The sequence below is a fragment of the Kogia breviceps genome, chromosome 6 (assembly GCF_026419965.1).
Source record: "Kogia breviceps isolate mKogBre1 chromosome 6, mKogBre1 haplotype 1, whole genome shotgun sequence".
Lineage (NCBI taxonomy): Eukaryota > Metazoa > Chordata > Mammalia > Artiodactyla > Physeteridae > Kogia > Kogia breviceps.
In genome coordinates, this window is record NC_081315.1 from 115,398,221 (window position 1) to 115,423,592 (window position 25,372).

General features: G+C 40.3%; 1 protein-coding gene, 1 long non-coding RNA gene and 1 other non-coding gene across 4 annotated transcripts in view; 2 read left to right on the forward strand and 1 right to left on the reverse strand.

The window, feature by feature from the left end:
• LOC136794397 (uncharacterized) overlaps window positions 1-7,773 on the forward strand; it is a 304,826-nt gene extending 297,053 nt beyond the window's left edge. The window contains exon 5 of the long non-coding RNA XR_010841129.1: window positions 6,356-7,773. This is a non-coding gene — a long non-coding RNA (uncharacterized lncRNA). The remainder of the gene's footprint in view (window positions 1-6,355) is intronic.
• The window catches only part of DKK2 (dickkopf WNT signaling pathway inhibitor 2), a 107,006-nt gene that overhangs the window by 41,944 nt on the left and 39,690 nt on the right, over window positions 1-25,372 (reverse strand). The window lies entirely within an intron of this gene.
• On the forward strand, window positions 17,776-17,891 carry LOC131759054 (U5 spliceosomal RNA). Its single transcript, XR_009336384.1, has one exon. It is a non-coding gene; the product is annotated as a U5 spliceosomal RNA (small nuclear RNA).

The window sequence follows — 25,372 nt, forward strand, 5'->3', positions numbered from 1 at the left end:
GTGTTGTTCATCATTGTTTGTTTGCTCTTTAATTCTTCTAGGTCTTTGGTAAACATTTTTTGTAGTTTCTCCATTCTATTTCCAAGATTTTGGATCATCTTTACTATCATTACTTTGAATTCTTTTTCAGGTAGACTGCCGACTTCCTCTTCATTTGTCTGGTCTGGTGGGTTTTTACCCTGCTCTTTCATCTGCTGTGTATTTCTCTGTCTTTTCATTTGGTTAACTCTACTGTGTTTGGGGTCTCCGTTTCACAGGCTGCAGTTTCTTAGTTCCCATTGTTTTTGGTGTCTGCTCCCAGTGGGTAAGGTTGTTTCAGTGGGTTTCGTAGGCTTCCTGATCGAGGGGACTTGTGCCTGTGTTCTGGTGGATGAGGCTGGAACTTGTCTTTCTGGGGGCAGGACCACGTCCAGTGGTGTTTTTTGGGATGTCCATGAACTTATGATTTTAGCCAGCCTCTCTGCTAATGGGTGGGTTTGTGTTCCTGTCTTGCTAGTTATTTGGCATAGGGTGTCCAGCACTGTAGTTTGCTGGTCGTTGGGTGTAGTGGGTCTTAGCATTGAGATGGAGATCTCTGGGAGACCTGTGCCTATTTGATATTATGTGGGGCTGGGAGGTGTCTGGTGGACCAATGTCCTGAACTCGGTTCTCCCACATCAGAGGCTCAGGCCTGACACCTGGCCAGAGCACCAAGACCCTATCATCCACATGGCTCAGATACAAGGGAGAAAAGGAGAGGGGGGTGGGGGGGGGGGAGAGAGAGAGAGAGAGAGAGAGAGAGAGAGAGAGAGAGAGAGAGAGAGAGAGAGAGAGAGAGAGGAAGGACAGAAGGAAGGAAGGAAGGAAGGAAGGAAGGAAGGAAGGAAGGAAGGAAGGAAGGAAGGAAGGAAGGAAGGAAGGAAGGGAGGGAGGGAGGGAGGAAGGGAGGAAGGGAGGAAGGAAGGGGAAAGAAGGAAAGAAGAGAGAGAGGGAAGGAAGGAGGGTGGGAGCAGGGAAGAAAGTTATTAATGTAGAAAAATATTATTAAAAATTAAAAATCTAAAGTAATAAAAAACAGATAAAAGAAAGAAAGAAGAGAGCAACCAAACCAAAAAACAAATCCACCAATAATAACAAGTGCTAAAAACTATACTTAAAAAAGAACCAAACAACAAAAATAAGGACAGTCAGAACCCTAGGACAAATGGCAAAAGCAAAGCTACACAGACAAAATCACACAAAGAAGCATGCACATACACATTCAGAAAAAGAGAAAAGGGAAAAAAATATATATATATATATATAATTTAAAAAGGAAGAGAGCAACCAAATCAATAAAGAAATCTACCAATAATATGCTTTAAATACTAATCTAAGATAAACATAAAACCAGAAACAAATTAGATGAAGAAGGAAAACTCCAAGTCTACAGTTGCTCCCACAGCCTCAAGTTTGGGATGATTCATTGTCTATTCAGGTATTCCACAGATGCAGGGTACATCAAGTTGATTGTGGAGATTTAATCCGCTGCTCCTGAGACTGCTGGGAGAAATTTCTCTTCTTTGTTTGCACAGTTCCTGTGGTTCAGCTTTGGATTTGGCCCTGCCTCTGCGTGTAGGTCACCTGAGGGCATCTGTTCCCCACTCAGACAGGATGGGGTTAAAGTAGAGGCTAATTAGGACGCTCTGTCTCACTCAGGTCGGGGGGATGGAGGGGTACGGAATGTGCAGCAAGCCTGCAGCAGCAGAGGCTTACATGACGTTGCAACAGCCTGAGGCATGCTGTGTGTTTTCCTGGGGAAGTTTTCCCTGTATCACGGGACCCTGGCAGTGGCGGGCTGCAGAGGCTCCCGGCCGGGGAGGTGTGGATATTGATCTGTGCTTGCATACAGGATTCTTGGTGGCTGTAGCAGCAGCCTTAGCATTTCATGCCCATCTCTGGGGTCCATGCTGATAGCCGTGGCTTGCACCCATCTCTGGAGCTCGTTTAGGCGGTGGTCTGAATCCCCTCTCCTTGCACACCCTGAAACAATGGTCTCTTGACTCTTAGGCAGTTCCAGACTTTTTTCCCAGACTCCTTCCAGCTAGCTGTGATGCACTCACCCCCTTAAGGCTGTGTTCATGCAGCCAACCCCAGTCCTCTCCCTGGGGTCTGACCTCCGAAGCCTAAGCCTCAGCTCCCAGCCTCCACCTGCCCCGGCGGGTGAGCAGACAAGCCTCTCAGGCTGGTAAATGCTGGTCAGCACCAATCCTCTGTGCGGGAATCTCTCCGCTTTGCCCTCTGCACCCCTGTTGCAGCACTCTCCCTTCCATGGTTCCAAAGCTTCTCCCTGCTACTCCTCGTCTCCACCAGTGAAGGGGCTTCCTAGTGTGTGGAAACTTTTCTTCCTTCACAGCTCCCTCTCACTGGTGCAGGTCCTGCCCCTATTCTTTTGTCTCTCTTTTTCCTTTTTTCTTTTGCCCTACCCAGGTACATGGGGAGTTCCTTGCCTTTTGGGAGGTCTGAGGTCTTCTGCCAGCGTTCAGTAGATGTTCTGTAGGAGTTGTTCCACATGTAGATGTATTTCTGATGTATTTGTGGGGAGGAAGGTGATCTCCACATCTTACTCCTCTGCCATCTTGAAGGCACCCCCCTATTATTTTATTTAAACATTATTCTGAGAAGGTTCCCTAAGTTTCACCAGACTGCCAAAGGGGTCTTGTGTACTTGACCTACTGATTAAGTGCATGGATGGATAGAGGAAGTTTTATTTACTCTTTATGATTCTCAGATGAATGTACCAATATTCAACAAAATGACTAAAGGATGAGAAACTAAAGGAAGAAAAGTTAATTATCACAAATATCAGTTTTCAAAACTGCTTCACTTTGAAATTTAAATTAAGAATATCAATTGAATTGCTGGCAAGTGGCAGATCAAGTTAGAAATTAATAAGCAACTTGGTGTCTGTGATGGTTTGTTTTATGTGCCAGCTTTGGTAGACTAATGTACTGAGTTATTTAATCAAACATTGATGTGTCTGAATGTTCCTGTGCAGGTATTTTGTAGATATGGTAGCATCTGCAATCATTTGACTTTAAGTAAGAGAGATTACCATTGATAATGTGGGTGGGCCTCATCCAACCAGTTGAAAGGCCTTGAGAGCAAAACCTGAGGGTTCCCAGAGAAGCAGAAATTTGGCCTAAAGACTGCAGTGTCTACTCTTTATGAGTTTCCACTCTACAGATTTCAGATTTTCCTGTCCCACAATCATGTGAGCCAATTTTTTTTTAAAAGATAGATAAATAGATAGATAGGGAGATAGATAGGGGGATAGATAAATAGATAGAGCCATATATATATATACATAGAGATCTATGTATCTATATCTATAAATATATTACACCTCTCTCCTATTGGTTCTGTTTCTTTGGAAAACCCTAACTATTCATTTTCACTCAACCTAACTTGATTTCAAATAGAATAAAAGTAAAAGAAAAAACCTTTCTCCTTCCACATTTTTCTTATATTCATGTACTTTATATCTTATAAATTTCATTTCTTGACATTTAAATACCACTTAAGAAGCAGTTTTGAAGACATAAAATAGAAATATACTTTTATCTTGTTTAGCTAATATCCAGATAATTAGTATTTCTTTCTTGTTTCTTGGTATAGGTAATATCAGCCATTGTGTTAAAGCTACAGCAACATACCTTTTTGTGAGTCTAATGAGTTATTTCTAAAAGTTTGGCAGGAATAGGTTTCCCAAGAATGTCAAAGCCAAGAGTTATACAGGTATTTCCAATTAGAAAGGAATAAAAACTGTTTGGAGCATCCCACCAAAAATATGATTTAATATATGTAACCTACTTGACTTGCTTTTAATTGTTTATATAATTCTTTCAATTTTCTTCCAAAATACATTAATACCACTGAGAAGTTCTTGATATATTTGAAGTCCAATGAAAAATCCAGTGATACACGTAGTAATTTAAGATATAAAAATAATTTAGGAAAACAAAGGATTTTACATACATAATTTCAAATGAAGTTGGTTTAGATTTTGTAGTAAGTCATGGATAATTTATATTCTAAGATGATTAAAATTATGACCTAACGACCAAGTAGTAATTTAACACAATAATTCACCAAAAAACAGTAGCCAACATAATATCACCAGTAAAAGTTGGCTTTTGTGACATAATATCAGACTCTGAGTTTAAAGAAAATCATGGAATTCATTCATTTTTTTCATATGCCTTTCACACAATGGAACTTACGTCAGTATATGCATTATAGGCCAAAATTTATGTAGCATTACTCTCAACTCCAGTCACAAAAGCTGCAACTGAAGACATCAACCTAATCAATTTCCTGGGGGTTTTCTCATTAGTAGCCAGCTCTCCATCTCTTCTAAATTCTCAACTATTTTAATTTTCCCAAGAATGTATGTGTGTTTTTTATTTAAACCTCATCTGTTAGGAAGTAAACTAAATGTCTTGACCATTGTTCGCAAATAGTCATGTTTGAAAGAGCATATTGTAAGCCTCTGGGGTTCTTTCTTTCTTTAAACAATATGCATCTTAATGAAGAGCCTGGAAGTCATAATTCTCTGGAGGCTGTCTCAGAAGTACCCGGCTTTTCAGCTGCAGGTTTCTGGTTAATAATAGATCACAAGTAGAAGAAAGGTCACAATAAGGCACTGTCTTCAAAGAATTATCTTCATCATTTGTATAATAGAGAAGTGCACAATTTTTTTTTTTAATTTAAAGGAGGGACTGCTTTATATAAAGCTTTACAATAACTGATAGGGACAAGAAATGAGGACAGTGAAGTTCCTTAGTGGATTCACTCATTCATTCATTCAAATAATAAATATTGAGCACTTATCATAGGTCAGGGATTGTGGGAGGCTCTGGCTTCCCAATGGTGGAAGTAAACAAACACAGTGTTTGCTCTTATGAAGCCTGCTGCTTGGTAGAGTAGAGAGTAATAAATATGATAAGCTTAGATAAGTAAATGTGGCACAGTGCTGTAGAAGCAAACAGCAAAAGAACCTCATCCAGATGAAGGGTCAGAGAAAGCTCTCCTGAGGAGCTGAAGGGCTGCAGGGTGCCTGTGAGTTAACAAATTGAAGGGAGAGCCATGCTGAGGAAAAGTTTTAGAAAATGTTAATGGTTTGTGTAAAATCCCTGTGGCAGGAGACTGCATGGTGAAAAAGAAGGCCGAAGTGTCCAGAGGGTTGATATTGATAACAAGATGGCAGTGGAGTGAGATGAGGCCTGCTAAGCCATGACCCAGGTATTGGTCTCTATTGTAAAAGTACTAGGAAGTTACGTATTACGTAAGGATGTTAAAGAGAGGATGCATCCATCTTTGGGCGCAGATCTTTCTTCTCTGCTGGGGATTTTGTTAATTACCTCGAACACAATAGATAGCACTTAATAGGGTTGATAAATACATGTTAAGAAAGGAAGAAGAGAGGAAGAAAGGGATGGAGGGAGGCAAGAAGGGAAGGAAGGAAACCTCAGAGAGTGAGACGTAGTAGAGGTCCAAGATTTGGAGATGCCTAAGTCAAATAGAGCCCCCATCCACTGTGGGGCTCCTCAACTTTTTACAGAGCTTGTCTCATTTTGGTTGTTATTGTCATTTTTATAGATGGGGATAATAAAGCGAGGATAGTTTAGCAACTTGCTTGAAGTGATTCAGCCATACCAGCCCTCTAGCATATTAGTGTGTGTGTATGTGCACGCACATACACATACATCTTTTTTTTTTTCCTCTCCACTAAGGAGGTCTTGATTGTGATTAAGATTTAAAGTAAGAGTCTACATGATGGGACCTTGCTTCATATTCTTAAATGTATTGCAAATATATTTACTTTGAATTAAAGTTGTTGTGAAACACAGTGTGCCCACCAGATAGCAGAAATACATAATGCATAAAATGCTCTGCATAATGAGGTCACTGAGTCTTCATTTTCCATATGGCTTTCAGGGCAGTTTGGCTTTGAATGTGTTGGCAAGATTCCTGAACGCTTGTCACACATGGGATTTACAGAAAATTGAAGAGCTGGCTCTGGTTGTAGTTCCTTCAGGTTAAGAGAAAAGGAGTTAATATTATTGACTCCCCCACTGAGGAGAAGATAAAAAGACACTCCCTCAAGATATACGGTCATATTCTTCCTCCCTTTCCCATGTTGCCAATTTGGATTTCACAGAAGCATGACTGGTCAACTTAGAGACACTCCCAGAGTAAAACAAAAGTACTCAAGAAGAAATTTCAGCATTTGACCTAAGACAAATCCCACCTCCTTTCTGGAATTAAGTTGAGTGCTAGGTTCCTGGAGGATGAGGCTGATTTATGCTTTTCTTTTTCTTCTTTTTTTCTTCAGGAGTCAATTACTGCAAAGAAGCAGTTTCGTGATCTTTGCTGAGGACCGAAGCCTGGCGTTCCTTCCTCTGTCTTTGCTCAGACGTTCAGGCTCCGGTTTGGGACCCCTCTCCCCTCTCATCTCACACAGCCTGGAGCCATACCACGTGCCCCCAGTTCTTCTCCAGGACTATTTCCCTGAGCTCCATCACTCCTGGGACCTACTCTCTCAGCAGTGCTAAGGCCCCCCTTTCCTCATATATCTGTTCCCACGTGTCCCAGCCCTCCCCTCAGAAAGTCAGGACCATGATGACTCCAGAATTACACACCAAAAAAGCTTTACTCTGAAAATCAATTACGTAACTTGGACCAACTGTAGTGTTTAAAGGATGGGGTGGGGAGGGGAAAGGATACTTTAAAAAAAGAAAGGAGGGATATGTTTTCCCTTCTGACATACTTTCAACCTGTTTCTTTCTGCCCCCCAGCAAGAGAAACTTTAAAAGTTTTTGACACGGGCTTCCTTGGTGGCGCAGTGGTTAAGAATCCACCTGCCAGTGCAGGGGACACGGGTTTGAGCCCTGGGCCAGGAAGATCCCACATGCCGCGGAGCAACTAAGCCTGTGCACCGCAACTACTGAGCCTGCGCTCTAGAGCCCGCGACTCACAACTCCTGAGCCCATGCACCAGAACTACTGAAGCACGTGCGCCTAGAGCCTGTGATCTGCAACAAGAGAAGCCCGCGCACCGCAAGGAGGAGTAGCCTCAGCTCGCCGCAACTAGAGCAGCAACGAAGACCCAACGCAGCCAAAAAGAAAAAAAAAAGTTTTTGATACACTTTGCTTGTTTTAGGTGTGAGAAATATTCTACTGCCTTCTGAGGTAAGGGGAAATAAAGCAACTTGGAATTTACTGGTGGTAGCAAAGGAAAGGAGCTGACGAGAGGAAGACAGGGAGTCCTCGAGAGCACAGAAATATCCCAGGAGTGTAAACTGGTCAGAAATCTCCTTCACTGTCCAAATTCCAACCTTCCTCTCAAATCTACTATATGGGACCACCCCCACACACACACCAGGGGCATAAGACCTCGAGAACTTCCTATTTCTACTACAGAGCTAGATGTGAAATAAAGGAGGGAGATGCATACCATACAGTTTCAGTGATATTGAGTTGGATAGGACTTTATGAAAATCCAACCACTATCATTATTTTCCTTAGAACATGTGTTTTTGAGTTTGGGTCAAACTCTAGTGTGCTTGAGCCAGGTGGCTTGGGTCTGAATCCCAGTTTTACCACTTTTGAGCTGCATGACCTTCGACAGTTTATTTAACCTCAGTTTTCACATTTATGAAATAGGGATAATGTTGCTATCTACTTCACAGAAAACATTTTCTGGCACTATGTGAGACTGTTTAATTAAGACTATAAATAAAGAAACATTTTGGAAGCTTTCTGAATATATGTATAACTGCAAGCACGTGACTGTAGTCCATTTAGAAAAGAGGGACGGTTGCCTATGCTAAGACTGTGGCAAAACAGGCAATGCTGATCGTTGGAAAAGTCTTTAAACCATGCCAACGCTGAATACCCATGTGGCTACCTTGTGCCTAAAGAGGGAGAAACTGGTGGCCAAGATTTCCATTTGACAATGTCTCTTAGGAAATCTTGCTATAAAATGCAATTGACCACTTCTTTGAGAAGGATCAGAAAGGTACATGTTCCAAAATGTTAACACAACTATTTGGAAACGGAAAAAAGGAATCAAGTAAGTGTTGTTTTTAGGCTTCAAACTTTTAAAATACCCAATTAGGTTTTGTTTTGCTTTGCTTTGCTTTACAGAAGTAAACATTTGTTTGGGTGGCCATCTTAGAATCTGTTCTAGCACTGACTTTTGTCACAGTGTGCAAACATTTTCTTGCTTTGTATTTTCTCTGGGTAAACATACAGAGAATGTGATTTTCCATATGTACTCTGTCATTTGCATTGCTTTGGGGGTTTTGATTAGTCTGAGATATATAAGATCCCTAAGTCAGGATAAACCCAGCCACTAACTTTCTAAGTGATATTGAGCTATTCCCTCTAGACATGCAATTTCTTTGTATTACAGATTTACCTCTCCTTAAAAAAAAAAATTAAAAAAAAATACCATGATATGTTCCTCCTCATGTTTTTTTATATTATTAAAGCAACAATGGTTGCAAATTCAATTTAACATATTTCAGAAATAATTCTTAAACAACCTATACATATACTCTGCTTAGTGCTGGAAGAAGAAAGAACCAGAAGATTAATGGCGCACTCATGAGACAGGGCAGAGGAAACTCCTGCCCTCCAGATCATCAAAACCAAAGACATGTACACAACTACCTATAATGTAGGCCAGACCACATAAATGTTAAGCAGTGCTTTAAAGTCTTCTGAAAAGTAATGCCCTAACTAAACGAAATCACCCTGAACTCAGAGTATGAATGATGCTGCTATTACTTATTTCTACTGTCTTCCATCTATTTTATGGTGTTCTTTGATCCATTCTTTGCATTCTTCTTGTCTGAAAGTAATATTCTTGATATGTTTAATAAGGAGACCCCCTCCTTTGTTCCTAGATGCCTTGGCGGCTGACCAACAAAAGCCATTGAAAGACTTAATCCTCTAAGCTTGGCACCACATCAGTCTGGAAATAGTTTACATGCAGAGTCCTTTGGTGTAAATACTCATTAGAGGTTCCATTGGCTTATTTGGTCACCCACATTTTGCAGTGGGTGGCCCAGTTGGTATCCTCATTATTTTATTTTCCACCCCTGAAAATAATCCAGATGTAGCAACCTCACACTACTCCCTTTGGTACTCTAAGTCCATTGTTAATGGAACATCCATTCCTTTGTGATACTAGTTAATAGGTTCAGAGAAGTAAGGGTCTCAGATTGGTCATGCCATAATAAATTTTTTGCTAATACCCCTTTTTTCAGCGCAACTCCAGAAATGCAATCTGAGTACTTTAAGAGTAATTTGCTAGTAATCTTGAACACCTGAGAATTTAGAGAACTGTCATCTCCCTTCTTCTCTCCCTCCTTCCCTTCCTCCCTCCTTCCTTCCCTTTCTCCCTCTCTCTCACTCTTTCTCTTCCCACCCCCTACCCCACCTCTCCACCCCATCTTTACATAAATGAACAAACCAGTTCACAAGGTTTGAACTTTATCAAGGTTAGTCACAAATTACAAAGCAGGACTCTTGCTTTTTCGCTTACTAGGTACATCTTTACTGCTTAGAGCTTCTTGGTTAGTACTTGGATCAGGGAAATGGAGTCTCTATACTGTCATCGTTCTGGGTTTAGCAGTGAAAGTTCTCAAGAAAGAACAATCACCTAATGTTTCCTGACTGCGTATTAAGTGCAGAGCAAAGTAACATTAAAATACAAGGTGGTTGTTAAACATGCCTTCCTCTTGCTGAGCTTGTATTCTTGTAATAAGGCCAATATAAGTAAGTTGGTACTTTCTTCCTCATGACTGTTATGATAAACATATGTAAAATGCTTAGAATAATATCTACCAGATGGGGTATTTATTAATGTATGGATTAAAATAATAACATATATAAAGTTCTTAGAACAGTTGCTGGCTTTTTCTCATAGGTACAAATATCTCAGAAGCTATTGCATTCTTTTTATATGAATCAGCATCAATTTTCAACAGGAAAGCTTACAAAGTTTTTACTTTGAAAATTTATAAAACTCTTAAGATTTTTTCTATTAGTTTCTCCTTGGACGGCAGGAAATGGAAAGGAGATGTGATGTTGAAGGATGAGGGAGTGTGAGTGAGCATCTAATAGATGTTGGGCATTATGTTGAAGGTTTGCATCCATTATCTCATTTAATACTCAAAATGACCATACAAGGTGCATATTGTTCTGTCTGTTGTACAAAAAGACTAAAACTTGGGCCAAAAAAAGCTAAATGAAGAGCCAGGATTTGAAGGCAAGTTCATCTGGCTCAAAAACTCACGTTTTTCCCATTCCTTGAGTTCTGATTAGACTACTTAATATCATTTTTTCAAAGACAGGAAGAGTGTAGGAAGCATCCTGTCATCTTGTGTAAAGTCATACAGTATCTTGGATTTTAACTGCCGCTAAGATTTAATAACTCTGGAAGAAAACAACCAGCAAGGTATCCTCCTGTGTACCATAAATAGGCCACTCCATGGTAAATTACACACTTGTGACTTATCCTAGAAGGAGCTCCATATCATTGTTGGACACTGTTGCTGACCAAAACCGTGAGGACTTGCACGTGTTCAGGATCTGCTCTGCTAAGTGTGTAACACACTCAGCAGATGCTGTGCTGTTCACAGACTTACTACCGACTTAAGCTTGCTGCACTCGTGCACAGATGCAGTTTCTGTCTTTTCTCATACATCACAGTATCCAGGTGTTTGTTTCTTTGTTAAACCTGGACATTTAACCACATAAGACTCTTATAAATGGTCAAATAGATTCATAAGGGGACAATACATGAAACTAGTCACTTTACTACCACAAGTCTTAAATTACTCATCCACAAACCTACACATAAAATTTCATTTTGGTAGTTGTATTACAGTTTCTGCTACACCAATCTATATTACAGAAAGCTTCTCCCATATAGAATGCAGTAAGAGTTCTGGAATTAAATTTTAATTTTAACAACATAATTGCTGTATAGTTATACATGTTTATTTTGTTTCACTATCAATGTGATTTGAAACTCAGCACATTCTGAGGCACTAGCAGTATTCATTTCAATTTAGACCATATGGTTGTGTATCTGTAATATCTATACATGTACATATTTACATATATACGTATATACTTATAGATATATTTATGTTTATATATATACACACATATATAATCATGTTATCAAAAATTTAGTTTAAATTTAAACTTCTTAACTTTTCTGCATGTTATATACTGACTATATTATATCTGCTTAAACATAAAGTGAAGCCAGTAGAACACATGTAATTTGACTTTTATTCAGCATTACACTAGATATATCATCCCAGAAGTGTAACGAGTAATAATTCTGTGAGTGGTTTTTTTCTTTGACACAGTATGACTTTTCTATTCTGAATGATTCACTATGATTAAATAGAATAATTACATAACAAATTCTTTATAAACAAGTTCATAGAACTATTCATTTATCCATCAACGAACGTAAAAACAGACTCTGTGTACAGGCAAATAAATGTACTGTGGTATTGTTGCTATTTTCAATAATGCTACTGATAGTAAATAGGTGCTGTGTGCTGGGTACCACAGCAGGCACTCAGAGAATGCAAAGATATATGAAGGGCCGTCTAAGCCATCATGAAGTTTATTATCTAATAATATTAAATTTGCACTATACCAATTTTTTAAAAAATTCACATACCTGGTCTCCTTTTATCCTTACAACAACAACATGATGTAAATATTATTATTATTAAGGGACACGAGCAAGGATTCAATACAGGTCAGGACTCCAACTCTTGAACATGCTGCCCGACTGCAAACAGCAACAGGGTGAGAAGGATCTGCTCATAATTTTGCTGATACAAAATATATTGGAATGTATATCGTAATAATGGATGGAATCAGAGTAAAGCAAAATTGTGCCCTGTGGATTCATGAAGGTATGGTCTGAATTTACCTTTTTAAGTAAATTGAAATAACAGTCGAATTATTGTGATTTCATGTTGACACATTAGTTAAGTATTTCTAGCCTTTCATTGGAAAAATAAAAATTTTTACATAAAACATTACACTTTATTCATTATTCAGTCTAAAAATCTTAAAAGCTATTACACAAATGGAAACAGTCTTCCATCCTCTTTAAAGCCTGAATCTTTGAATTCTTTTAGAAGCTGTTGTGAGTATAGGGTCAGGGTACAAATAGACATCTCTCTACTAGCATTCAAAATGCATTGCCATGCATTTGTTCCCTTTGTATTTGAATCTCCTACTTTTTAAACTATGATGTCAAACCGGTCTTTGTATCATTTCTGAAACAGAGGAGTCATGTTTTCTCTCCACGCTGAGCCTTTCTTAGGGCCATCATTCCATTACCTTTTGCCTTCTCCTCCATGGTCTCTGACTACCTGAAATACTGTCTTCCTTTAAGGTTGGCTGCAAAGCCAACTTTATGATGTTGCCTACCCATGCTTTTCCATGATTATTCTCAAGGGAAGGGACTGTTCCTCTTCACTGAACTCTTGTCATTTTTTACTTTCATGTATCATTCATTCTCTTTATATGACACTTGTTTATGTATATTCTTATCTCCTCAGCTAAATTATAAATTCTTGGAAATCAAAACTTATGAAGTTTTTCTCTTTGGGATTATAGCAGCAACTAGCACAATGTCGGTATATACAATAAATATTGGGCAAATCAATAAAATAGTGTCAATGAATCAAAACATATCACTCTAATGACACATTTTGTAATTCTATGATCACAGTCAACACAACTAATATTTGAAGGTTTGAAGTATTTCAGTGTATGACAATGATAAAGCCTTATAAAATGGCATTCATTCTAATCTGTGATTATTTAATCTATTTACTTATCTTCTTCTTCCATCACTAGGATAAAAGCTCTATGAAAGCAAAGACCTGTCTATTTTGTGTAACATATTATTCCCAGTTATTTATTAACTATGCATAGAAGGAAGGAGAGAGGGAAGGAGGGAAGGAAGAAGGAATGTACAGGATCTATTTGCATAAATTACTGCTCTCAGCGCCACTTTTGCTGACTACAAAGTCACCTGTGCCTCATTCACAAGTTCCTGGTGCTCCTAATACACCAGAACAGAAATAAACCCGGATGAACTGAGGCTGCTGACACTGAGTACATTGTACAACAAAGAGAGGGCTGGAATGTTTTACCCGTCTCCATCTCTCTTTTGCTCATTAATTAACACGACGATTATGAAAGTACAAAAATGGGCCAGCAAAATGCTGATTTAGGTGTTTTATAAATATATAGGAGACTATAAATTTGTGCCTTCCATATATACACAGTCATCAAACTTCATAGCATGAAGGTGCCAAAACTTCTGTTTACAGAAAGAAAACCAGCTACAGTGAAGATACTGTTGATAATGTAAAGCAGTGGCCAAAAGGAGAAAGAGGAAGGGAGGGAGGGGGGAAGGAAGGAAGAAAAAGGCATTGTTTCAGGGTTACTTAAAAAATTTGATGGAGAAAGGATACTCTTTTCAACAAATGGTGCAAAAGCAACTGGTTATCCATGAGAGAAATAATAATAATCTTGACCTAAATTGTATACCTTATACAAAAATTCACTCAAAATAAATCATGGGTTTAAATGTAAATGTAAAACTATAAAATTTTTAGAAAAAAAAAAGGAGGAGGAAACTTTGGGATCTAGGACTAAGCAAAGAGTTCTTAGACCCGACACACAAAAAATATTACCCACAAAAGGAAAAAAAATGATAAATCAAACTTCATCAAAATTTAAAACTTTTGCTCTATGAAAGACGCTGTTAGAAGGAGTAAAAGACAGTGACAGAGTAGTAGAAAATGTTTGCAAACTACATCTCTGACAAAGGTATAGTATGTAGAATATGCAAAGAGCTCTCAAAAGTCAACAGTAAAAAAGCAAACAATATAACTAGAAAGTAGGCAAAAGACACGAAGGGATATTTCACCTAAGAAATATAAATAAATATAAATATATATAAAATATATATAAATATATATAAATATAAATATAAGTAAATTGGCAAAATGCATCTGAAAAGATGTTCAACATCATTGGTTATTAGGGAAATGCAAATTAAAACCACAATGAGATAGCAATACACACCTATCAGAATGATTAACATTTTAAAAAATATTAGTGACAACACCAAATTTTGGTGAGGATGCAGAGAAACTGGATCACTCACACATTGGTGATGGGAATTAAAATGCATAGTACTCTGGAGAACAGTTTGGCATTTTCTTAAAAAACAAAAATGTAACTATCATACAAACTAACAATTGCACTCCTGGACTTTCATCCCAGAGAAGTTAAGACTTCTGTTCATGCAAAATCCTATGCACAAATGCTTATATATTCTTTTTTTAAAATTGTGGTAAAATATACATAACATAAAATTTACCATTTTTAAGTGTACAATTCACTAGCATTAAGAACATTCACAATATTGTGCAACCATCGCCACTATCCATTTCCAGAACTTCTTCATTATCCCAAACAGAAACTTCATGCTCATTAAATAACTCCCCATTTCTCTCTCTCCTTCAGCCCCTCATAACCTCTATGCTACTTTCTGTCTCTGTGAATTTGCCTATTCTTGGTAATTCATATAAGTGAAATCATACAAAGTGTCCTTTTGTGTCTGACTTATTTCACTTAGCATAATGTTTTCAAGGTACATCCATGTGGTAGCATATACAGAATTTCATTCCTTTTTAAGACCAAATAATATTCCATGCTTTTATATATATATATATATATATATATATATATATATATATATATACCACATTTTGTTTATCCATTTATCTGTTGATGTGCATTTGAGTTGTTTCTGCCTTTTGGTTATTATGAATAATGCTGCCATGAACATTGGTATGCAAGCTTCTGTAGCAGCTTTATTCTTAATAGACAAAAACTGGAAACAAACCCAAATGTCTTTCAACAGGTGAATAGTTGAACAAACTGGTATATCCATACCGTGGAATACTACTCAGCAATAAAAAGGATGAACTGTTGATACACATAACAGCTTGAATGAAGTTTCAGAAAATTATGCTGAGTGAGAAAAGCCAATCTCCAAAGATTATATACTGTATGACTCCATTTATGGAACATTCTTGAAATGACAGAATTAGGGCAAGAGAGAAGTGGATGTGACTATCAAAGGGAACATGGTAGGTCCCTGTGGAATGGAAATGTTCTATACCTTGACCTATATCAATGTCATTATCCTGGTTGTGATATTGTACTATAGTTTTGTAAGTTGTTACCACTGGGAGAAACTGGGCAAAGAGTACAGCAAATCTATGTTATTTATTACGACTGTTTGTGAATCTATAATTATCACAAAACATTTAAGTAAAGAAAGAAAGGAAGAAAGGGAGGGAGGGGGAGAGGAAGGAAAGAAGGAAGTGAGGAAGTTGGGAGGGAACGAGGAAGGAAAGGAATCTCACTCAGATATTCAAATATACAACACAAAATCCACCTGAGTCTTTGATCAGGACTCAGTTTAGATCCCAGCTGATGCTGGATCAGAAAGCAGCCAAGATGGTAGAGCAGAAAGACCCTGTGCTCACCTCCTCTCACGAGCGCATCAAAATCACAACTATCCGCAGAATAACCATTGATGATAACGACTGGAACCTACCAGAAAAGATCATCTACAACTAGAGACATGAAGAAGGGACCAGAACGAAGGGGGTTCTGGCTCCAGAAGATCTGGCACCAGGGGGTCTGGCACCAGGAAGATGAGCCCCCAGAGCATTTGGCATTGAAGGCCAACAGGTCTTAACTGCAGGAGCCCCACAGGACTGGGGGAAATAGAGACTTCACTCTTAAAGGGCACACACAAAACCTCATGCACACGAGGATCCAAGGCGAAATCAGTAATTTGATAGGAGCCTGCACCAGACTTACCTGCTGGTCTTAGAGAGTCTCCTGGAGAGGTGTGTGTGGCAGGGCTGCAGCTCACCTGCGGGACATAGACATTGGTGGGAGACATATTGGGGAACATTCAAATGCGAGGACACTCCTGGCAGCTGACATATTGGCTCATTAGTGCCAAGACCTGGCCCCACTCAACAGCCTATAGACTCCAGTGCTGGGACACCTCGGCCAAACAACTAACTGGGTGGTGACATGGTCCCTCCCATCAGCCGACTGGCTGCCTAAAGATTAAAGAGCCCACAGCTGCCTCCAGACATGCCCCTAGACATGGCTCAGCCCACTAGAGGGCTAAGACCCAGCTCCACCCATCAGTGGGCAGGCACCCTCCCAACAGGAAGCCTTTATAAGCCTCTAGACCAGCCTCACCCACCAGGGGCAGACACCAGAAGCAAGAAAACTATGATCCTGCAACGCAGGCCAGACCGTACCCTGGGACTAGCTGGGTCCTGGCCCACCTCACAATCTTGGGGACACCCCAGACCTCATACCCAACTGTGTCAGGAAACCCCCCACCCCAACCAGCTGAAACAAGCTCTCGGATCCCTGGGTCCTGTAGCCAGACTCCAGGAACCAGCTCTGCCTGCCAGTAGACTGGCACTAATCCCACGTTCTGGCTTCCCCTGCCAGTGGGTGGGCACCACCCCTGCCAGTGGGTCTTCGGGCACCTTGACTCTGCCCACTGGTGAGCGAGCACTAGCCCTAGGGCCCCCTAGGGTTCTGCAATCAGCCACCTTGTAACCAGACTCTGCTAAACAGCAGCCAGCAGCATCCGAACAAGACAGGGCCTGGCAACCAGCCAGACCAGGAGCCAACCAAGCCTATCAGACTGCCCACAAAGTCAGCCTGCCACCACAGACGGACCCACACATCTTAGGGGAAACCCCTAGAACTTGGGTGACCAGAGGGGAGTGCACAGCTGGGACCCATAGGGCACCTCCTACAGAGGGCCACTTTGCCAAGGTTGAGAAATGTAACCAACCTACCACATACATAAAAATACCAATAGCAACTTAGACAAAACGAGGTGGCAGAGGAATATGTTCCAGATGAAGGAACAAAATAAAACCCCAGAAATGGAACTAAGTGAAGTGGAGGTAGGCAGTCTACTCAAGAAAGAGTTCAGAATAAGGGTCGTAAAGATGATCAAAGAACTTGGGAAGAGAAAGAATGTACAGAGCAAGAAGTTAGAAGAACATATAAAGAACAATCAGAGAGGACACATACAATAATTGAAATGAAAAATACACTGAAAGGAATCAATAGAACCCAGTTAGCCAAGCTTCTTTCACATTGCCCCCTGATGGTAGCTCAGAGTCACTGTGTGAATGTTAAGATATTTCCAGAATAGAAAGGGTGATTTCAATATCAAGACTGTACTGCACACAGTACAATTATAAAATGGCGCAATTTAAAATTTCCTTCAACCCATATTTATTTGCAGAAGTCCCTGAAAAGTTTTTTTTTTTTTTTTTGCGGTACGCGGGCCCCTCACTGTTGTGGCCTCTCCCGCTGCAGAGCACAGGCTCCGGACGCGCAGGCTCAGCGGCCATGGCTCACGGGTCTAGCCGCTCTGCGGCACGTGGGATCTTCCCGGACCGGGGCACGAACCCGCGTCCCCTGCATTGGAAGGCGGACTCTGAACCACTGCGCCACCAGGGAAGCCCATCCCTGAAAAGTTTTGACAGCATTATATCTTGACACTATGTAGTAGTGCAGCAGGAGTTTCTCTTACTAGAGATGTGTTATAGAAGCAGAGGGCATTCTCTGGTTCCTCTTGATATTGAATGAATATTTCGATTTTTACTAAAAATTTCCAATGAGGGAAATAACTTCTCGAGTCTTATGTTAATTGTTTGAGGCCTTGCTTTAAGGGTGCTAATCATTTAGTTTTAATGGAAGACATTATTGTGAAGTGAAAGCAGAAGTTTCAAAAAAAATAATAAATACAGTTGGTTCCTTTTAAGTTCCTGGCACTTGTCGTTCAGTTCATAAGCAATTTCAGGCCAAGTGTAAATAGAATCTCTCTTAATGTTCTTTAAAAAGTTACAAATTTCAATGTAGATTCTCAATCTTAGCGTGGGATAGCAGTTTACCACAGAATATTTTCCTCTGTAGACCGATAGTTCAGGGAAGTGTTCTAGACTTTCTGTTTGCACATAGCTGTAAAGATTTATTCTCTCTCTCTCACATACACACACACACCCCATCAATGAACCCACGTCAGAAGAGTCTACAGTCTCTCTAATTTGAAGCAGCTGGTGCATTCTAAATATGGAGAGCCCAAGCTTCTAGAATCATCAGTACCATGATTAAGAATCAGAATCCTTGATTTAAATGTTCTTTATTATTCTCTTTATAGGGGGATTTACATCACGTGGCTGTTAGCTCTTCCCCTATTGTTCCAAGACTGTCATGCATAAATGTCAACAAGAGTGTAATTCATTCATACTCTAAAATTAAATACTTTATCCCACAATTAGCCATAATCACGACCACATATGACTATGATTTACCATAACTAAAATAGATGGCGTGGGATTTATTGTTGGCTCATGTTTGAAAAAGTGAAGGCAGATTTTTTAATTAAATAATTGCATGTTAACTCTTTGGGACATAATTACTACTTATTTTGTTTTCCATATATATATATCTAGTTAGCAAATTGTTACAATACCCCCGTTAGTAAAATCTAAGGGACTGCTCTGTTTGTGTGCATGTGTGTTTAAAATATGCTCTGAGAGCATAATGAGAAGAATAAACTAAATTATGAATTTTTTCTTACTGATAATTTTTTAAAATTATCTTTATTGACAATTTATATGTACTGTTACTGTGTGTACCTATGTCAGTGATCTCATTTGAATGGCATAATGACTGTATAAGTCAAGAGAATATAAAATACTTCATTTCTTTTGCTTGTCCAGCACCCATATCCCTTTCCTTGGTAACACCACCCTGATGTTTTATTTAAGAAATCAGCCTCCCTCATTTACTACAGTTTGTCAGTGGGGGCACCCTTCCTTCTCCTGACCTCCCTTCATCAAGGAAAGGAAGGCAGGACCTCAACTAGGCCACTCAGACTCTTTCTGGGAATTTGCATCTTGAGTAAAAAAGCCAAAGGATGAAATTTTGTAAGAGGTCTTTTATTTTGGCTGAGGTGCCCTAATAAGGCCACAAAGGTCTTGTTTTCTAGAACCCTGGAGTGCCATGGGTTCATTCTCTTCTGAGGCTCAGTTCATTCCTTCATTTGATTATTTCAGCTTTCTCATATCCTTACAATAAATTCCTTTTTTGTGTGTGTGTGATATGCGGGCCTCTCACTGTTGTGGCCTCTCCCGTTGCAAAGCACAGGCTCCGGACGCACAGGCCCAGCGGCCATGGCTCACGGGCCCACCCGCTCCGCGGCATGTGGGATCTTCCCAGACCGGGGCACGAACCCGTGTCCCCTGCATCGGCAGGCGGACTCTCAACCACTGCGCCACCAGGGAAGCCCAATAAATTCCTTTTTAAAAACGATTTTGTATAGGTTGCTTAAGAGTTGGTTTCTATTGCTTATACCTGAAGAACTCTAACTGCTATGCTGTTACCCTCTTCTTCCAGACAGGAAATTGAGGTGTAGAGAGGTATAGGAACTAGGCCACAGTCATACAGCATCTAGATAACACAGCTGAACTCGGGTCTGCCTGCTTCCAAGCTCTCTTTTAATCCCCAAGTAACATTGCCTCTGTTTTCAGTTTCAGAAGAGTTTAGATGAGAGCGTGTCTAAATGGTCACACAGTCATATTAGATCAGACCAAAAATATAAAATGGATAAAGGAAGGAGCATCCCTTTCTTTGTTACATTTAATCAGATAGTCACTATTTATTATGCACCCAAAGAATTCCTTGCACTAAATAAGGAGTACAAAACCATGACCAATTTTTCAGTGATTCTGGCAGTTCCTGTAATTCCCTTTTTAGTGTTTAATGTCACACAGCTGTGCACAATTCCAGAATTAACATGGGTTCAAGTACAGTCCCTACCTGCATTTAAAAACACATTTTTATTTCACACCCATTTAGCTAGGGAGGATACAGTGAAGTCCGAAGCAACAACTGCTAACATGTGTGTAAACATCACTTTAAAACTCCCATGAAGAATTGCAGAGTAGGTCAGAGTCAAATGCAGGAGGATCAAATTATGCATAGATTGAAAATAAGAATGGGAGGCAGCACTATGATGTTTTCAACCCCAAGCTCAAGGACCTTTGTCCCTTTTGTGATTTGGGTACAGTTTACATCTCTGAGCCTCTCTTTACAACCTTTCCCAGTGTCATTAAAGGGAAGCAAGGGCTTCCCTGGTGGCGCAGTGGTTGAGAGTCCGCCTGCCGATGCAGGGGACACAGGTTCGTGCCCCGGTCCCGGAAGATCCCACGTGCCGCGGAGCGGCTGGTCCCGTGAGCCATGGCCTCTGAGCCTGCGCGTCCGGGGCCTGTGCTCCACAACGGGAGAGGCCACAACAGTGAGAGGCCCGCGTACCGCAAAAAAAAAAAAAAAGGGAAGCAAGACTGTCTAATGGTCCACGTAGCACTCTGATTAAGGATGGGGTGAGACTGCGCTGGGGTTGGCAGTGGGCTCAGCAGAACGCAGCCTGCCCAGACCAGCTTGATTTATCCCACCAAACCTCTGTCTCTGCCTTCCTGCAAGTGACCTGACAAGCCTCTGCTAGAAGCTCCTTTTCATGGAAGTTTTGTGAGCTATGGTCTTTTCTAGGTCTGTTTGAAAGCGTTACCCGTGGGGCTGCGGAAGAAACAGAATGTGCTCTGGGAGATTGGATAGATTGGATAATCTATCAAAAAATTTTCTGGCATCTGATAGCTACTTAACAATATTAATACTTCCTTCCATTCGGGAAACGTTTTTGAGGATTACTCTTCTAGAGCACACTGTAAAAATTGTTTAGGAAACATCATTAAAAGCCAAGTGTTGCCAAGCTAACAGTGCCCACTGGATATATGTATCCCCCCCAAAGAAGCCTATTTTTTTTCTCTTTAAAAACAGAGTGGTGATTTAACTCACAAGAAATAAAATTAGTCACAGTTTTTTGGTTTGTTTTTCTTTTTTTTGGTTTTAGTGGAATCCGTTAAGGTTCCACCAGTCAAAACTGATGGCATATTTAAGCTGTATATTTGAAGAGTATAAAGGGGCTATTTACATTAGTGTGGGCAAGATTTACAGCAGGAATGTCCATTAGTGGGAGCCATATACTAATTTAGAATTTTCTGTTAACCGCATTAAAAAAGTGAAAAGAAACAGGCAAAATTAATCTTAATGATATACTTAGTTTAACCCAACCTATCCAAAATATTATTTTAATATGCAATAAATATTTTTAAAGTTTAGTAAGTTTTTCTTTTTTCATAGTAAGTAATTGAAGGACTTCCCTGGTGGTGTGCAATGGTTAAGAATCCGTCTGCAAATGCAGGGGACACAGGTTCGAGCCCTGGTCCGGGAAGATCCCACATGCCGTGGAGCAACTAAGCCCGTGCTCCACAACTACTGAGCCTGCACTCGAGAGCCCGTGAGCCACAACTACTGAAACCTGAGCACCTAGAGCCAGTGCTCTGCAACAAAGAGAAGCCACTGCAATGAGAAGCCTGCGCACCCAAACGAAGAGTAGCCCCTGCTCACCGCAACTAGAGAAAGCTTGTGCGCAACAGCGAAGATCCAACACGGCCAAAACTAAAATAAATAAATAAATAAAGTCACTGAAATCTGGTGTGTATTTCACATTTACAGTCCATCTCAGTTTAAATAATAAATTCTCAAGTACAATATAGTCCTACCAAAATAATAAAGCTGTGTTTAATGGAAAAATGTTTTATACTGTCTCTGGCTTTTTAATTTAAACTTAATTAATTTTAACTAAATAAAAAATTCAACTCGTCAGTTACACTGTTATGTTAATCCCATCATCAAGTGATCAATAGCCACACGTAGCTGGTGGCTACCATGTTAGATGGTACAGGTTTAGAGAAACAAAAGAGAAAGTGCAGTAATCTGAGGTGAGCAAGGCAGGAAACCAATATGTCTCTTAAGCCTGAAGAGAAAGTGGTGGTTGCAGAAACCTGAACAGAGATGCTATGTGGAGAGAGTCCCCTCCATATACTTTTGGTTAAGGTACACAGCTGGGCTAGATGGCCAAGTACAAAGGGAACAAAAGGCATAAATGCCTGGAACCACACACCTCCAGGAACATGCAGGAAACCCGACTTTCCAAAAATGAAAGCCCTGATTTGTAACATGAGCTCATGGCCACGGTATAAATTCTCCAATCATGGCTGAATGAATGCTAACAACATGATGTCACTGAAGGCAGAGTGGGGCCAGGGGAATGTCTCCAACAAACCACAGCATCTCCTCCTACCACGCAGTCTCCTGACTGGTCTCTTCTGATGGCCAGACTCAACTGGGAACCAGAAACGAGGGTACCCCTGACACATTTCTTGTAGGTCAGCCTCCTGGTGCAGTAAACAGGTTGGAGAAGGATCAGGAAGCGCACGTGGAAAATATACTCAATGTCCAAAATAAAGATCTATCTTTTTTCTCTTTTCCTTCTGCACAGATAGAAGAAAATGACCACGAGGAAGCTGAAATTTATGGCATAGACTTTGAAGGCAGAATGTTAATAGAATAGGCATCAGACTATTTCTCTTTTAGATTAAAAAGTTTTGTTCTCTGTGAGTACAGAATTTATGCAAAGGAAGAATGCCCTTCCAATATCAGTCCATGGTGGATACCACTTGGGAAAAATAATTAATATAGTCTCACAAATTATGAGAGAGCACATTTCAGGTTTGTTTGCAATGGATTAGGAAAAATTTTTGTGAAAATAATTTTTACAGTTATTGAAATGGCACTTTTTTGGTATGAAACGATGTGTCTATACTAATAATTATTCAGTGTATTGACAAAATGGATGTGCTGCACAGATAAAATGTGGTTCAGAGTTAGTTATTTCAACCTCCATTTCAGGAATCACCCAGGTTTGTACGCCCATATTCTTCTACAGCTGTCTTCACCCTTATTATACTTAATCATCCTTCCAATCCCTCCTTTTGGTTCCATTCCACTGCAGTCCGAATCCAGGTCCTCATCCTGCTGCACCCCATGCCTCTGTATGGCCCTCTGTCCCCTCTCTTTCTCTCCAGATTACCCCGCCTAGCACCACTGGATGATTCTTGTTAAGACACCACTTCTTATGTCATCCCACCGTTCAAGAACCTTCAAGGCTCTCTTTTGACTACCAAGACAAGTCCAAATTTTTGGCCTGACCTTCAGAGAACCCCGTAACTTGAATTTAACCTACATTTCTAAAGTTTCCTATGAGCACTGTCATGCAGCCAGATCAAGTTCTTGCAATCTTCAGAACACGGGCCCAATTTGCCGCAGTCCTTTGTTCCATACTGACTCCTTATTTTCTTCTGGCCTCCAATACACACATGTACAGATGCATGTACACACATGCGTACATCAGAATACGACTTTTCTTCATCTGTATCTTTCCAAATCCAACCCATCGATGAGGTTCCTCATCGGGGCTCAAATTTTTGAAGGCTTCACAGCCATTCATTCTACAACTTCAGCTTCAAACCCTGAACTCCAGTGATAGTTCATTCCCTTACTCATTTTGCCACTCGGATCCTCTAACTCCAGTTGTTTCCATGGCCAACCTTGCATGGCTCCTTCTGGTCTCTGTCCTGATGCTAAACTCTAAAGTGGTCCCATGGAGCCAGAAAGGTGACGGGATTTTGAATCTAAATCACTTGCTAAACCTTTCCCCAGAGTCCTGAGTGATGCAGCAGGCTGTGAAATACCAACAATTTTCACAAGTAAAGGTAACAAGATTACCTCTGCTTGAACAGACTTATCCTGTTATCATCAGTAACATTCATGGTGCTAGTCTGCCCTAAGCCATGGAATCACCAGATCATTAGATGAAAGATTTGCATTAGGAAATAGCAGAAATGCTCAAAGGTTTGGGTCGAGTGCCAACCTGCAGTTAAGCGGCAGACTTTCCCTCTATGTACTTCTGCATTGGCAAACAACTTTCTGATTGGCACGTGGAATGCAGCTTTGCTCACCTGAGCCCAGTGTCTCTGGTGTGGTCTACAGAATCACTGGAGTAACACCCCTCTGCACGGGCTGCCCCCCTCCCCATCTCCTAGCCATTAAAGATTTGCCCATGGCTTTGCTTCTGAATTCAGGCTATTACTGAAGATCTGGAACAGCAATCCTCAACCTGTACTCTGTGGCATGTTAATAGGTGTTAGGGGCGATAGGAGTATATATTAAAATAAATTTTGAATACTCTGGCCAGAACAAAGATAAGTTTCTTTACTGCAGAAATTCTCAGAGCCTTTACTAGGCTAATATGAACCATGAATCATTAAAAGGAGAATACAGTAGGTAGCATTTACACACATATTTGAGTAGAAAAATCTCCTCCCAACATCCACTTAACTCTGGTCCCAGAACATGAGAATTTACCTCAGAGGGTTGCTGTGAAGATGGAATTGAGCTACTGCATGGAAAGCACTTAAAACAGTGTCTGACAGAGATGAAAGATCTTTGGGCTTATTGCTATCATTTTTATCACATAGCTGTTTCAACGAGACCTCACCAGGTGTTCCTGTGCCCTCTGAGAAAGAGTTGCATATGGATTGAATGGGGATCTTTTCAGGAGCTATGAATATCTCATATGAATACTGCATAGAACCAGTATGGATCTCTCTTTGGGTTCCTTTCAATCAGAAGACGGTTCGGATCTCTCTTTGGGTTCCTTTCAATCAGAAAACGGTTCAAGTGCAAAGAAGCTTATTCTTTTCCGTTCTTCCCAAAGCCTGGCTAAGCAGGGTTCCATTAAATAGCATGGAGTAGCAAGGGTTCAGAGCATAGCCTTCAGAGTCTTGCTTAAATCTTGACTCTTCCATTGGTGACCATGTACCCTTGGGCAAACTGATTAAAGGAGCAACGCCCAAAAATCTGTAAAATTTTTAAAATAATGTTTATCCCTCTGGTTGTTGTCAGTAATTCAAGAGATTGTGTCTATGATGTACTTAGCCCATGCCTGATACATGGTAAAATACGCTCAGTAAATGGAGGTTCCTAATCGTTCTAACAGACTAATTTCTCTAGTTTATTTAAACCGTGAAATTCTAGTTAACTTTGCCCACGTAATCGTTGCCACAGTGTCTATGAGGACCAATTTGCTTCACACCTGATCGATATTTAGTAAATATATTGGCCACTTGGATTGGTGACTGATTAGATTGCTGGATTAGGCCCATGAAGCCTATTGGGTAACTCCGTGATGT